A 16,589-nucleotide genomic window follows, 5' to 3' on the forward strand; every position below is an offset into this window, starting at 1 on the left:
CTTGTACTTTAGTCGGCATTGTATATTTGTATTCAATCCCGATGCACATTCTGTGTTTTATGGTCAATGTGAAGTTCCAGATGGTACAGTCAACCTGCACTGGTGCATCGGAATCTAAAACTGGTCTCCCAGGAGCCGCTCAAAGCACAAACTCTTAGAAGATTCACTCTTCTTGTACGTAAGTCGGCTTTGTGCATTTAGTATTCAATCCCGATGCAATTTCCGTGTTCCATGGTCAATGTGAAGGTCCAAGGGATACAGTCAACCTGCTCTGGTTCATCGGAATCTTGTACTGGTCTCCCATGAGCCGCACAAACCACCAATTCTTAGAATATTCACTGTTCTTGTGCTTAAGTCGGCATTGTGCACTTTGTATTCAATCCCGATGCGATTTCCGTGTTTCATGGTCAATGTGAAGGTGAAAGGGATACAGTATAGGTGCACTGGTGCATCGGAATCTAATACTGGTCTCTCAGGAGCCGCTCCAACAACAAACTCTTGGAAAATTCACCTTTTTGTACTTAAGACGGCATTGTCCCTATTTTATTCAATCCCGATGCAATGTCTGTGTTTCGTGGTCAATGTGAAGGTCAAAGGGATACAGCAAATGTGCGATGGTGCATCGGAATCTAATACAGGTCTCCCAGGAGACGCTCAAAGCACAACCCTTCGAAGATTCACACTACTTGTGCTTAAGTTGGCATTGTGAGATTTGTATTCAATCCCGATGCAAGTTCCGTGTTTCATGGTCAATGTGAAGGTCCAAGGGATACAGTAAACCTTCACAGGTGCATCGGAATGTAATACTGGGTTTCCAGGAGCCGCTCAAAGCACAAAATCTCAGAAGATTCACTCTTCTTGTACTTAAGTCAGCATTGTGCCTTATGTATTTAATCCCGATGCAATATCTGTAAACCATGGTCAATGTGGAGGTCCAAATGATACAGTAAACCTTCACTGGTGCATCGGAATTTAATACTGGTCTCCCAGGGGCGGCTGAAACCACAAACTCTTAGAAGATTCACTCTTCTTGTACGTAAGTCGGCATTGTGCGTTTAGTATTCAATCCCGATGCAATTTCTGTGTTTCATGGTCAATGTGAAGGTCCAAGGGATACAGTTGACCTGCACTGGTGCATTGGAATCTAATACTGGTCTCCCATGAACCGCTCAAACCACAAATTCTTAGAAGATTCACTCTTCTTGTACTTAAGTCGGCATTGCCTCTTTTGTATTCAATCCCGATGCAATATCTATGTTTCATGGTCAATGGGAAGGTCCAAGGGATACAGAAAACCTGCAATGGTGCATCGGAATCTAATATTGGTCTCCCAGGAGCCGCTGAAAGCACAAACGCCAAGAGGATTCATTCTTCTTGTACTTTAGTCCACATTGTCCATTTGTATTCAATCCCGATGCACTTTATGTGTTTCATGGTAAATGTGAAGTTCCAAATGATACAGTCAACCTGCACTGGTGCATCGGAATGTAATACTGGGTTTCCAGGAGCCGCTCAAAGCACAAAATCTTAGAAGATTCACTCTTCTTGTACTTAAGTCAGCATTGTGCCTTATGTATTTAATCCCGATGCAATATCTGTAAATCATGGTCTATGTGGAGGTCGAAATGATACAGGCAACCTGCACTGGTGCATCGGAATGTAATACTGGCCTCCCAGGAGCCGCTCAAAGCACAGAGTCTTAGAAGATTCACTCTTCTTTTACTTAAGTAGGCATTGTGCCTTTTCTATTCAATCCCGATGCGATTCCTGTGTTTCATGGTCAATGTGAATGTCCAAATAATACATTAAACCTGCACTGGTGCATCGGATCTAATACTGGTCTCCCAGGAGCCGCTGAAAGCACAAACTCCCAGAGGATTCATTCTTCTTGTACTTAAGTCGGCATTGTCCCTTTAGTATTCAATCCCGATGCAATTTCTGTGTTTCATGGTCAATGTGAAGGTCCAAATGATAGAGTCAACCTGCACTGGTGTATCGGAATCTAATACTGGTCTCTCAGGAGCCGCTCAAACCACAAACTCTTTGAAGATTCAAATTCTTGTACTTAAGTCGGCATTGTCAATTTTGTATTCATTCCCCATGCAATATCTGTGATTCGTGGTCAATGTGAAGGTCCAAGGGATACAGTAATCCTGCACTGGTGCACCGGAATTTAATACTGGTCTCCCAGGAGCCGCTGAACACACAAACTCTTAGAAGATTCACTGTTCTTGTACTTAAGTCGGCATTGTTCATTTTGTATTGAATCCCAATGCAATTTCTGTGTTTCATGGTCAATGTGAAGGTCCAAGGGATACAGTAAACCTGCACATGTGCATCGGAATCTAATACTGGTCTGCCAGGAGCCGCTCCAACCACAAAGTCTTAGAAGATTCACTCTTCTTGTACTTAAATCGGCATTGTGCCTTTTGTATTCAATCCCGAAGCGATTTCTGTGATTCATGGTCAATGTGAAGGTCCAAGGGATACAGTAAACGTGCACCGGTGCATCGAAATTTAATACTGGTCCCTCAGGAGCCGCTCAAACCACAAACTCTTAGAAAATTCACCTTCATGTACTTAAGTCGGCATAGTCCTTTTGTATTCAATCCCGATGCAATTTCTGTGATTCATGGGCAATGTGAAGTTCCAAGAGATACAGTTATCCTGCACTGGTGTATGGGAATCTAATACTAGTCGTCCAGGAGCCGATGAAGGCACAAACTCTTAGAAGATTCACTCTTCTTATACTTAAGTCGGCATTGTGCATTTTGTATTCAATACCGATGCAATTTCCGTGTTTCATAGTCAATGTTAAGGTCCAAATGATGCAGTAAACCTGCACTGGTGCATCGGAATATAATATTGGTCTCCCACCAGCCGCTGATATCACAAACTCCTAGAGGATTCATTCTTCTTGTACTTAAGTCGGCATTGTCCCTTTTTTGTTCAATCCCGATGCAATTTCTGTGTTTCATGGTCAATGTGAAGGTCCAAATGATATAGTCAACCTGCACTGGTGCATCGGAATCTAATACTGGTCACCCAGGAGCCGCTGAAACCACAAACTCTTAGGAGGTTCACTCTTCTTGTACGTAAGTCGGTATTGTGCCATTTGTATTCAGTCCCTATGCGATTTCTGTGTTTCATAGTCAATGTGAAGGTCCAAGAGAAACAGTAAACCTGCTCTGGTGCATCGGAATCTAATACTGGTCTCTCAGGAGCCGCTCAAACCATAAAATCTTAGAAAATTCCCCTTCTTGTACTTAAGGCTGCATTGTTTCTTTTGTATTCAATCGGGATGCAATTTCTGTGTTTCGTGGTCAATGTGAAGGTCCAAGGGATACAATAATCCTGCACTATTGCATCGGAATGTAATACTCGTCTCCCAGCAGCCGCTGAAAGCACAAACTCCTAGAAGATTCATTCTTCTTGTACTTAAGTCGGCATTGTCCCTTTTGTGTTCAAACCCGATGCGATATCTGTGTTTCTTGGACAATGTGAAGGTCCAAGGGATACAGTATACCTGCACAGGTGCATCGGAATCTAATACTGGTCTCCCAGGAGCCGCTGAAAGCTCAAGCTCCTTGAGGATCAATCTTCTTGCACTCAAGTCGGCATTGTCCCTTTTGTATTCATTCCCGATGCAATTTCTGTGATTCATGGTCAATGTGAAGGTCCAAGGGTTACAGTAAATCTGCACTGGTGCATCGGAATCTAATACTGGTCTCTCAGGAACAGCTAAAACCACAAACTGTTAGAAAATTCACCTTCTTGTAGTTAAGTCGGCATTATGCCATTTGTATTCAATCCCGATGAAATTTCTGTCTTTCATAGTCAATGTGAAGGTCCAAATGATACAGTAAACCTGCACTGGTGCTTCGGAATCTAAAACTGGTCTCTCAGGAGCCGCTCAAACCACAAACTCTTAGAAAATTCACCTTCTTGTACTTAAGTCGGCATTGTGCCTTTTGTATTCAATCCCGATGCAATTTCTGTGTTTCGTGGTCAATGTGAATGTCCAAGGGGTACAGTAATCCTGCACTGGTGCATCGGAAACTATTACTGGCCTCCCAGGAGCCGCTCAAAACACAAACTCTTAGATGATCACTCTTCTTGTACTTAAGTCGGCATTGTGCCCTTTGTATTCAATCCCGATGCAATTTCTGTGTTTAATGGTCAATGTGAAGGTCAGAGGGATAGGGTAAACGTGCTCTGGTGCATCGGAATGTAATACTGGTCTCCTAGGAGCCGCTCAAGGCACAAACTCCAAGAGGATTCATTTTTCTTATACTTTTGTCGGCATTGTCCCTTTTGTATTCAATCCAGATGCGATTTCTGTGTTTCATGGTCAATGTGAAGGTCCAAGGGATACAGTAAACCTGCACTGGTGCATCGGAATATAGTACTGGTCTGCCAGGAGCCGCTGCAACCACAAACTATTAGAAGATTCACTCTTCTTGTATTTAAGTCGGCATTGTGCCTTTTGTATTCAATCCCGATGCAATTTCTTTGTTTCATACACAATGTGAAGGTCCAAGGGATACAGTAAACCTGCACTGGTGCATCGGAATTTAATACAAGTCTCCCAGGGGCGGCTCAAAGCACAAACTCTTAGAAGATTCACTCTTCTTGTACGTAAGTCGGCATTGTGCGTTTAGTATTCAATCCCGATGCATTTTCCGTGTTCCATGGTCAATGTGAAGGTCAAAGGGATACAGTTGACCTGCTCTGGTTCATCGGAATCTTGTACTGGTCTCCCATGAGCCGCTCAAACCACAAATTCTTAGAAGATTCACTCTTCTTGTACTTAAGTCGGCATTGCCCCTTTTGTATTCAATCCCGATGCCATATCTATGTTTCATGGTCAATGGGAAGGTCCAAGGATTGCAGAAAACCTGCACTGGTGCATCGCAATCTAATATTGGTCTCCCAGAAGCCGCTGAAAGCACAAACTCCAAGAGTATTCATTCTTCTTGTACTTTAGTCGGCATTGTATATTTGTATTCAATCCCGATGCACATTCTGTGTTTTATGGTCAATGTGAAGTTCCAGATGGTACAGTCAACCTGCACTGGTGCATCGGAATCTAAAACTGGTCTCCCAGGAGCCGCTCAAAGCACAAACTCTTAGAAGATTCACTCTTCTTGTACGTAAGTCGGCTTTGTGCATTTAGTATTCAATCCCGATGCAATTTCCGTGTTCCATGGTCAATGTGAAGGTCCAAGGGATACAGTCAACCTGCTCTGGTTCATCGGAATCTTGTACTGGTCTCCCATGAGCCGCACAAACCACCAATTCTTAGAATATTCACTGTTCTTGTGCTTAAGTCGGCATTGTGCACTTTGTATTCAATCCCGATGCGATTTCCGTGTTTCATGGTCAATGTGAAGGTGAAAGGGATACAGTATAGGTGCACTGGTGCATCGGAATCTAATACTGGTCTCTCAGGAGCCGCTCCAACAACAAACTCTTGGAAAATTCACCTTTTTGTACTTAAGACGGCATTGTCCCTATTTTATTCAATCCCGATGCAATGTCTGTGTTTCGTGGTCAATGTGAAGGTCAAAGGGATACAGCAAATGTGCGATGGTGCATCGGAATCTAATACAGGTCTCCCAGGAGACGCTCAAAGCACAACCCTTCGAAGATTCACACTACTTGTGCTTAAGTTGGCATTGTGAGATTTGTATTCAATCCCGATGCAAGTTCCGTGTTTCATGGTCAATGTGAAGGTCCAAGGGATACAGTAAACCTTCACAGGTGCATCGGAATGTAATACTGGGTTTCCAGGAGCCGCTCAAAGCACAAAATCTCAGAAGATTCACTCTTCTTGTACTTAAGTCAGCATTGTGCCTTATGTATTTAATCCCGATGCAATATCTGTAAACCATGGTCAATGTGGAGGTCCAAATGATACAGTAAACCTTCACTGGTGCATCGGAATTTAATACTGGTCTCCCAGGGGCGGCTGAAACCACAAACTCTTAGAAGATTCACTCTTCTTGTACGTAAGTCGGCATTGTGCGTTTAGTATTCAATCCCGATGCAATTTCTGTGTTTCATGGTCAATGTGAAGGTCCAAGGGATACAGTTGACCTGCACTGGTGCATTGGAATCTAATACTGGTCTCCCATGAACCGCTCAAACCACAAATTCTTAGAAGATTCACTCTTCTTGTACTTAAGTCGGCATTGCCTCTTTTGTATTCAATCCCGATGCAATATCTATGTTTCATGGTCAATGGGAAGGTCCAAGGGATACAGAAAACCTGCAATGGTGCATCGGAATCTAATATTGGTCTCCCAGGAGCCGCTGAAAGCACAAACGCCAAGAGGATTCATTCTTCTTGTACTTTAGTCCACATTGTCCATTTGTATTCAATCCCGATGCACTTTATGTGTTTCATGGTAAATGTGAAGTTCCAAATGATACAGTCAACCTGCACTGGTGCATCGGAATGTAATACTGGGTTTCCAGGAGCCGCTCAAAGCACAAAATCTTAGAAGATTCACTCTTCTTGTACTTAAGTCAGCATTGTGCCTTATGTATTTAATCCCGATGCAATATCTGTAAATCATGGTCTATGTGGAGGTCGAAATGATACAGGCAACCTGCACTGGTGCATCGGAATGTAATACTGGCCTCCCAGGAGCCGCTCAAAGCACAGAGTCTTAGAAGATTCACTCTTCTTTTACTTAAGTAGGCATTGTGCCTTTTCTATTCAATCCCGATGCGATTCCTGTGTTTCATGGTCAATGTGAATGTCCAAATAATACATTAAACCTGCACTGGTGCATCGGATCTAATACTGGTCTCCCAGGAGCCGCTGAAAGCACAAACTCCCAGAGGATTCATTCTTCTTGTACTTAAGTCGGCATTGTCCCTTTAGTATTCAATCCCGATGCAATTTCTGTGTTTCATGGTCAATGTGAAGGTCCAAATGATAGAGTCAACCTGCACTGGTGTATCGGAATCTAATACTGGTCTCTCAGGAGCCGCTCAAACCACAAACTCTTTGAAGATTCAAATTCTTGTACTTAAGTCGGCATTGTCAATTTTGTATTCATTCCCCATGCAATATCTGTGATTCGTGGTCAATGTGAAGGTCCAAGGGATACAGTAATCCTGCACTGGTGCACCGGAATTTAATACTGGTCTCCCAGGAGCCGCTGAACACACAAACTCTTAGAAGATTCACTGTTCTTGTACTTAAGTCGGCATTGTTCATTTTGTATTGAATCCCAATGCAATTTCTGTGTTTCATGGTCAATGTGAAGGTCCAAGGGATACAGTAAACCTGCACATGTGCATCGGAATCTAATACTGGTCTGCCAGGAGCCGCTCCAACCACAAAGTCTTAGAAGATTCACTCTTCTTGTACTTAAATCGGCATTGTGCCTTTTGTATTCAATCCCGAAGCGATTTCTGTGATTCATGGTCAATGTGAAGGTCCAAGGGATACAGTAAACGTGCACCGGTGCATCGAAATTTAATACTGGTCCCTCAGGAGCCGCTCAAACCACAAACTCTTAGAAAATTCACCTTCATGTACTTAAGTCGGCATAGTCCTTTTGTATTCAATCCCGATGCAATTTCTGTGATTCATGGGCAATGTGAAGTTCCAAGAGATACAGTTATCCTGCACTGGTGTATGGGAATCTAATACTAGTCGTCCAGGAGCCGATGAAGGCACAAACTCTTAGAAGATTCACTCTTCTTATACTTAAGTCGGCATTGTGCATTTTGTATTCAATACCGATGCAATTTCCGTGTTTCATAGTCAATGTTAAGGTCCAAATGATGCAGTAAACCTGCACTGGTGCATCGGAATATAATATTGGTCTCCCACCAGCCGCTGATATCACAAACTCCTAGAGGATTCATTCTTCTTGTACTTAAGTCGGCATTGTCCCTTTTTTGTTCAATCCCGATGCAATTTCTGTGTTTCATGGTCAATGTGAAGGTCCAAATGATATAGTCAACCTGCACTGGTGCATCGGAATCTAATACTGGTCACCCAGGAGCCGCTGAAACCACAAACTCTTAGGAGGTTCACTCTTCTTGTACGTAAGTCGGTATTGTGCCATTTGTATTCAGTCCCTATGCGATTTCTGTGTTTCATAGTCAATGTGAAGGTCCAAGAGAAACAGTAAACCTGCTCTGGTGCATCGGAATCTAATACTGGTCTCTCAGGAGCCGCTCAAACCATAAAATCTTAGAAAATTCCCCTTCTTGTACTTAAGGCTGCATTGTTTCTTTTGTATTCAATCGGGATGCAATTTCTGTGTTTCGTGGTCAATGTGAAGGTCCAAGGGATACAATAATCCTGCACTATTGCATCGGAATGTAATACTCGTCTCCCAGCAGCCGCTGAAAGCACAAACTCCTAGAAGATTCATTCTTCTTGTACTTAAGTCGGCATTGTCCCTTTTGTGTTCAAACCCGATGCAATTTCTGTGTTTAATGGTCAATGCGAAAGTCAGAGGGATACAGTAAACGTGCTCTGGTGCATCGGAATCTAATACAGGTCCCCCAAGAGCCGGTCAAAGCACAAACACTTCGAAGATTCACACTTCATTTACATAAGTAGGTATTGTCCATTTGTATTCAATCCCGACGCAATATCTATGTTTCATCTTCAATGAGAATGTCTTAGGGATACAGTAAACCTGCACTGGTTCATCGGAATCTAACTCTGGTCCCCCATGAGCCGCTCAAACCACAAACACTTAGAAGATTCAATCTTCTTAAATTTAAGTCGCCATTGTGCCTTTTGTATTCCATCCCGATGCGATGTCTGTGTTTCATGATCAATGTGAAGGTTCAAGGGATACAGTAAACCTGCACTGGTGCTTCGGAATCTAAAACTGGTCTCCCAGGAGCCGCTCAAACCACAAATTCTTTGAAAATTCACCTTCTTGTTCTTAAGTCGGCATTGTCCATTTTGTATTCAATCCCGATGCAATTTCTGTGTTTAATGGTCAATGTGAAGGTCAGAGGGATACAGTAAACGTGCTCTGGTGCATCGGAATCTACTACAGGTCTCCCAGGAGACGCTCAAAGCACAAATTCTTCGAAGAATCACATTACTTGTGCTTAAGTTGGCAATGTGAGTTTTGTAATCAATCCCGATGCAATTTCTGTGTTTCATGGTCAATGTGAAGTGCCAAGGGAGACAGTAAACCTGCACTGGTGCATCGGAATCTAATACTGGTCCGCCAGGGGCCGCTCCAACCACAAACTTTTAGAAGATTCACTCTTCTTGTACTTAAATCAGCATTGTGTCTTTTGAATTCAATCCCGATGCGATTTCTGTGTTTCATGGTCAATGTGAAGGTCCAAGGGATACAGTGAACCTGCACTGGTGCAACGGAATCTGATACTGGTCTCCCAGGAGCCGCTGAAAGCACAAACTCCAAGACGATTCATTCTTCTTGTACTTTAGTCGGCATTGTCCCTTTTGTATTCAATCCAGATGTAATTTCTGTGTTTCATGCTCAATGCGAAGGTCCAAGGGATACAGTAAACCTGCACTGGTACATCGGACTTTAATACTGGTCTTCAAGGGGCAGCTCAAACCAGAAACTCGTAGAAGATTCACTCTTCTTGTACGTAAGTCGGCTTTGTGCGTTTAGTATACAATCCCGATGCAATTTCTGTGTTTCATGGTCAATGTGAAGGTCCAAGGGATACAGTTGACCTGCATTGGTGCATTGGAATCTAATACTGGTCTCTCATGAGCCGCTCAAAAAACAAATTCTTAGAAGATTCACTCTTCTTGTACTTATGTCGGCATTGCCCCTTTTGTATTCAATCCCGATGCAATATCTATTTTTCATGGTCAATGGGAAGGTCCAAGGGATACAGAAAACCTGCACTGGTTCATCGGAATCTAATACTGGTCCCCCATGAGCCGCACAAACCACAAATTCTTAGAGTATTCACTGTTCTTGTGCTTAAGTTGGCATTGTGCACTTTGTATTCAATCCCGATGCGATTTCCGTGTTTCATGGTCGATGTAAAGGTGAAAGGGATACAGTAAAGGTGCACTGGTGCATCGGCATCTAATACAGGTCTCCCAGGAGACGCTCAAAGCACAAACCCTTCGAAGATTCACACTTCTTGTGCTTAAGTTGGCATTGTGAGTTTTGTATTCAATCCCGATGCAAGTTCTGTGTCTCATGGTCAATGTGAAGGTCCAAGGGATACGGTAAACCTGCACAGGTGCATCGGAATGTAATACTGGGTTTCCAGGAGCCGCTCAAAGCACAAAAACTTAGAAGATTCACTCTTCTCGTACTTAAGTCAGCATTGTGCCTTTTGTATTTAATCCCGATGGAATATCTGTAAATCATGGTCAATGTGGAGGTCCAAATGATGCAGTCAACCTGCACTGGTGCATCGGAATGTAATACTGGCCTCCCAGGAGCCGCTCAAAACACAGAATCTTAGAAGATTCACTCTGCTTGTACTTAATTCGGCATTGTGCCTTTTCCATTCAATCCCGATGCGATTTCTGTGTTTCATGGTCAATGTGAATGTCCAAAAGTTACATTAAATCTGCACTGGTGCATCGGAATCTAATACTGGTCTTCCAAAAGCCGCTGAAAGCACAAACTCCTAGAGGATTCATTCTTCTTGTACTTAAGTCGGCATTGTCCCTTTTGTATTCAATCCCGATGCAATTTCTGTGTTTCATGGTCCATGTGAAGGTCCAAATGATACAGTCAACCTGCACTGGTGCATCGGAATCTAATACTGGTCTCCCATATGCCGCTCAAAGCACAAAGTCTTAGAAGATTAACTCTTCTTGTACTGAAGTCGGCATTGTTAATTTTGTATTGAATCCCGATGCAATTTCTGTGTTTCATGATCAATGTGAAGGTCCAAGGGATACAGTAAACCTGCACAGGTGCATCGGAATCTAATACTGGTCTGCCAGGAGCCGCTCCAACCACAAATTCTTAGAAGATACACTCTTCTTGTACTTAAATCGACATTGTGCCTTTGGTATTCAATCCCAATGCAATTTATGTGTTTCATACTCAATGTGAAGGTCCAAGGGATACAGTAAACCTGCGCTGGTGTATCGGATTCTAATACTGGTCGCCCAGGAGCCACTCAAATCACAAACTCTTAGAAGATTCACTCTCCTTGTACTTAAGTCGGCATTGTCCATTTTGTATTCAATCCCGATGAAATTTTTGTGTTTCATCCTCAATGTGAAGTTCCAAGTGATACAGTGAACCTGCACTGGTGCATCGGAATCTAATACTGGTCTGCCAGGAGCCGCTTATAACACAAACTCCCAGAAGATTCACTCTTCTTGTACTTAAATCGGTATTGTGCCTTTTGTATTCAATCCAGATGCGATTTCTGTGTTTCATGGTCAATGTGAAGGTCCAAGAGATACAGTAAACCTACACTGGTGCATCGGAATCTAATACTGGTCTCCCAGGATCCGCTGACAGCACAAACTCCTAGAAGATTCATACATCTTGTACTTAAGCCGGCATTGTCCCTTTTGTATTCAATTCCGATGCAATTTCTGTGTTTCATGGTCAATGTGAAGGTCCAATGGATACAGTAAACCTGCACTGGTGCATCGGAATTTAATTCTGGTCTCTCAGGAGCCGCTCAAACCACAAACTCTTAGAAAATTCACCTTCATGTACTTAAGTCGGCATAGTCCTTTTGTATTCAATCCCGATGCAATTTCTGTGATTCATGCGCAATGTGAAGGTCCAAGGGATACAGTAATCTTGCACTGGTGCATCGGTATCAAATACTTGTCTCCCAGGAGCCGCTGAAGGCACAAACTCTTAGAAAATTTACTCTTCTTGTAGTTAAGTCGGTATTGTGCATTTTGTATTCAATCCCGATGCAATTTCTGTGTTTCATAGTCAATGTAAAGGTCCAAATGATACAGTAAACCTGCACTGGTGCATCGGAATATAATACTGGTCTCCCAGGAGCTGCTGAAAACACAAACTCCTAGAGGATTCATTCTGTTTGTACTTAAGTCGGCATTGTCCCTATTGTTTTCAATCCCAATGCAATTTCTGTGTTTCATGGGCAATGTGAAGGTCCAAATGATACAGTCAACCTGCTCTGGTGCATCGGAATCCAATACTGGTCTGCCAGGAGCCGCTCAAAGCACAAACTCTTAGAAGATTCACTCTTCTTTTACTTAAGACGGCATTGTCTCTTTTGTATTCAATCCCGATGCGATTTCTGTGTATTTTTGGTCGATGTGAAGGTCCAAGAGATGCAGTAAACCTGCTCTGGTGCTTCGGAATCTAATACTGGTCTCTCAGGAGCCGCTCAAACTACAAAATCGTAGAAAATTCACCTTCTTGTACTTAAGTCGGCATTGTGCCTTTTGTATTCAATCAAGATGCAATTTCTGTGATTCGTGGGCAATGGGAAGGTCCAAGGGATACAGGATCCTTCACTGGTGCATCGGAATCTAATACTGGCCTCGCAGGAGCCGCTGAAGTCACAAACCCTTAGAAGATTCACTCTTCTTGTTTTAAGTCGGCGTTGTCCGTTTTGTATTCAATCCCGATGCAATTTCTGTGTTTCATAGTCAATGTGAAGGTCCAAATGATACAGTCAACCTGCACTGGTGCATCGGAATCTAATACTGGTATCCCAGGAGCCGCTCAAAGCACAAACTCTTCGAAGATTCACTCTTCTTTTACATATGACGGGATTGTGCGTTTTGTATTCAATCCCGATGCAATTTTTATGTTTCATGGTCAATGACAAAGTCCAAGGGATACTGTAAACCTGCCTGGTTCATCGGAATCTAATACAGGCCACCCATGAGCCGCTCAAACCACAAACTCTTAGAAGATTCAGTCTTCTTGTATTTATTTCGCCATTTTGCCTTTAGTATTTAATCCGGATGCGATGTCTGTGTTTCATGGTCAATGTGAAGGTCAGAGGGATACAGTAAACGTGCTCTGGTGCATCGGAATCTAATACAGAGCTCCCAGGAGACACTCATAGCACAAACTCTTTGAAGATTCACATTACTTGTGCTTAAGTTTTCATTGTGAGTTTTGTATTCAATCCCGATGCAAAGTCTGTGTTTCATGGTCAATGTGAAGGTCAAAGGGATACAGTGAACGTGCACTGGTGCATCGGAATCTAATACAGGTCTCCCAGGAAGCGCTCAAAACTTAAAGTCTTCGAAGATTAACACTACTTGTGCTTATGTTGGCATTGTGAGCTTTGTATTCAATCCCGATGCGATTTCTGTGTTTCATGGTCAATGTGAAGGTCCAAGGGATACAGTAAGCCTGCACTGGTGCATCGGAATCTAATACTGGTCTGCCAGGAGCCGCTCAAACAACAAACTCTTAGATGATTTACTCTTCTTGTACTTAAGTCGGCATGGTGCCTTTTATATTCACTCCCGATGCAATTTCTGTGTTTCATGGTCAATGTGAAGGTCCAAGGGATACAGTAAACCCGCACTGGTGCATCGGAATCTAATACTGGTCTCCCAGGAGCCGCTCAAACCAAAACTCTTATAAGATTCACTCTTCTTGTACCTATGTCGGCCTTGTCCCTTTTGTATTGATTCCCGATGCAATTTCTGTGATTCCTGCTCTATGTGAAGGTCCAAGGTATACAGTAAACCTGGACTGGTGTATCGGAATTTAGTACTGGTCTCTGTGGAGCCGTTCAAAGTACAAACTCTTAGAAGATTCACTCTTCTTGTACTTAAGTCTCCATTGTGCTTTTTGTATTCAATCCCGATGCAATTTCTGTGTATTATGGTCAATATGATGGTCCAAGGGATACAGTATACCTGCACTGCTGCATCGGAATCTAATACTGGTCTCCCAGGTTCCGCTGAAAGCACAAACTCCTAGTAGATTCATTCTTCTTGTACTTAAGTCGGCATTGTCCATTTTGTATTCAATTCCAATGCAGTTTATGTGTTTCATGGTCAATGTGAAGATCCAAGCGATACAGTAAGCCTGCACTGGTTCATCGGAATCTAATACTGGCCTGCCAGGAGCCGCTCAAACCACAAACTTCTTGTACTTATGTTGGCATTGTGCCTTTTGTATTCAATCCCTATGCAATTTCTGTGTTTCATGGTCAATGTGAAATCCAAGGGATACAGTAAACCTGCACTGGTGCATTGGAATCTAATACTGGTCTCTCAGGAGCCGCTCAAACCACAAACTCTTAGAAAATTCAACTTCTTGTACTTAAGTTGGCATTGCCCTTTTTTTATTCAATCCCGATGCAATTTCTGTGATTCATGGTCAATGTGATAGTCCAAGGGATACAGTAATCCTGCACTGCTGCATCGGAATCTAATACTGGTCTGCCAGGAGCCGCTCCAACCACAAACTCTTAGATGATTCACTCTTCTTGTACTTAAATCTTTATTGTGCATATTGTATTCAATCCAGATGCAATTTCTGTGCTTCATTGTCAATTTGAAGGTCCAAACGATACAGTCAACCAGCACTGGTCCATCGGAATCTAATACTGGTCTCCTAATAGCCGCTCAAAGCACAAACTCTTAGAAGAATCACTGATCTTGAACTTAAGTCGGCATTGTCCCTATTGTTTTCAATCCCAATGCAATTTCTGTGTTTCATGGGCAATGTGAAGGTCAAAATGATACAGTCAACCTGCACTGGTGCATCGCAATCTAATACTGGTCTGCCATGAGCCGCTCCAACCACAAAGTTTTAGAAGATTCACTCTTCTTGTACTTAAGTCGACTTGTCCATTTTGTATTCAATCCCGATGCAATTACTGTGTTTCATGCTCAAATTGAAGGTCCAAAAGATACAGTAAACCTGCAGTGGTGAATCGGAATCTAATACTGGTCTGCCTGGAGCCGTTCAAACCACAAACTCTTAGAAGATTAGCTCTTCTTGTACTTAAGTCGGCATTGTCCATTTTAAATTCAATCCCGATGCAATTTCTGTGTGTGATGGTCAATGCGAAGGTCCTAGGTATACAGTAAACCTGCACTGGTGCATCGGAATCTAAAACTGGTCTGCCAGGAGACGCTCAAACCACAAACTTTTAGAAGATTCACTCTTCTTGTACCTAAGTCGGCCTTATCCCTTTTGTATTCATTCCCGATGCAATTTCTGTGTTACCTGCTCAATGTGAAGGTCCAAGGCATACAGTAAACCTGGACTGGTGAATCGGAATCTAGTACTGGTCTCCGTGGAGCCGTTCAAAGTACAAACTCTTAGAAGATTCACTCTTCTTGTACTTAAGTCGGCATTGTGCCTTTTGTATTCAATCCCGATGCAATTTCTGTGTTTCATGGTCAATGTGAAGATCCAAGGGATACAGTAAACCCGCACTGGTGCATCGGAATCTAATACTTGTCTCCCAGGAGCCGCTCAAACCACAAACTTTTAGAAGATTCACTCTTCCTGTACCTAAGTCGGCCTTGTCCCTTTTGTATTCATTCCCGATGCAATTTCTGTGTTTCCTGCATAATGTGAAGGTCCAAGGGATACAGTAAACCTGGACTGGTGGTCGGAATCTAGTACTGGTCTCCGTGGAGCCGTTCAAAGTACAAACTCTTAGAAGATTCACTCTTCTTGTACTTAAGTCTGCATTGTGCTTTTTGTATTCAATCCCGATGTGATTTCTGTGTATCATGGCCAATAAGAAGGTCCAAGAGATACAGTATACCTGCACTGGTGCATCTGAATCTAATACTGGTCTCCCAGGAGCCGCTGAAAGCATAAACTCCTAGAAGATTCATTCTTTTTGTACTTAAGTCGGCATTGTCCATTTTGTATTCAATTCCGATGCAATTTCTGTGTTTCATGGTCAATGTGAACGTCCAAGAGATACAGTAAACCTGCACTGGTGCATCGGAATCTCTTACTGGTCTCCTAGGAGCCGCCCAAGCCACAAACTCTTAGAAGATTCACTCTTCTTGTACTTAAGTTGGCATTGTCCCTTTTGTATTCATTCCCGATGCAATTTCTGTGTTTCATGCTCAATGTGAAGGTCCAAGGGATACAGTAAACCTGCACAGGTGAATCGGAATCTAATACTGGTCTCCCTGTAGCCGCTCAAAGCACAAACCCTTAGAAGATCACTCTTCTTGTACTTAAGTCAGCATTGTGCCTCTTGTATTCAATCCCGATGCAATTTCTGCGATTCATGGTCAATGAGAAGGTCCAAGGGATACGTTAAACCTGCGCTGGTTCATCGGAATCTAATACTGGTCTCCCATAAGCCACTCAAACCACAAACTCTTAGGAGATTCATTCTTCTTGTACTTAAGTCGGCATTGTGCCTTTTCCAGTGAATCCCGATGCGATATCTGTGTTTCATGGTCAACGTGAAGGTCCAAGGGATAGAGTAAAACTGCACTGGTGGATCGGAATCTAATACTGGTCTCCCAGGAGCCGCCGAAAGCACTAATTCACAAGGGATTCATTGTTGTTGTACCTATGTCGGCATTGTCCTTTTTTCATCAATCCCGATGCAATTTCTGTGTTTCATGGTCAATGTGATGGTCCAAATGATACAGTAAACCTGCACTGGTGCATCGGAATCTAATACTGGTCTCT

This window comes from Schistocerca piceifrons, chromosome X, assembly GCF_021461385.2.
Source record: "Schistocerca piceifrons isolate TAMUIC-IGC-003096 chromosome X, iqSchPice1.1, whole genome shotgun sequence".
Classification (NCBI taxonomy): Eukaryota; Metazoa; Arthropoda; class Insecta; order Orthoptera; family Acrididae; genus Schistocerca; species Schistocerca piceifrons.